Genomic DNA, 658 nt, shown 5'->3' with positions numbered 1-658 from the left:
GGGTGCCGCCGGGAGAGCCCGCTCCGCGCGGGCTGCTTGTCTCCAGCCGCCGGCGACCTCGACCACGCAGTCGGGGCGCCCTCCCCTCCCGGCCTGTTTGGGGGAGATCGTGCGGATCATCCCGTGTGTTAAAGGGAGGCCACTCTGTGCCTTGGTTGTCACCCTCTCCGGAGGCAGCGTGGCTCCCGGGTGTTAGGAGTTGCACTTGGACTGTTGGGGGGTGCTTTACACTCGCGTGTGTCTTAGGGGTTTGGGGGGGGCACGCCGCGGGGCCCCAAGTTTTCCTAACACAGGAGACTGTTCCCTAGTCTGGGACCTTCCGGAAGGCGGGGGCGCAGGACGAGCTCCCCGTCCGCTCGCTTCCCCAGCGCGGTCCTTCGCGGCGGCCAGCCCCTGGCCTCTTATGTAGGTCCGAGGCGGGCGCATGAAGGGGGGCCCCGGGGCCCCGAGTCCCCCTGGCCCCGCCGCCCGAGGTGCGCACCCTCCCGGGGGGACGGGAATTCGGGGGGGGTTGGGGGGCCTCCCCTGGGGCGCACGAAAAATTCCAGGGGACCCCGGCCCCCGGCCAAGGGGGCCGGGGCACTTGGCCAGGCCCCGCCCCCCGGCGCCCAAGTCCCCCCCCCCCGCGGCCCGGGTTCTTGAAGCCCCGCGCCCCTCC

This window comes from Myotis lucifugus, unplaced genomic scaffold (assembly GCF_000147115.1).
Source record: "Myotis lucifugus unplaced genomic scaffold, Myoluc2.0 scaffold_578, whole genome shotgun sequence".
Lineage (NCBI taxonomy): Eukaryota > Metazoa > Chordata > Mammalia > Chiroptera > Vespertilionidae > Myotis > Myotis lucifugus.
Note: the sequence above shows the minus strand (reverse complement) of the source record.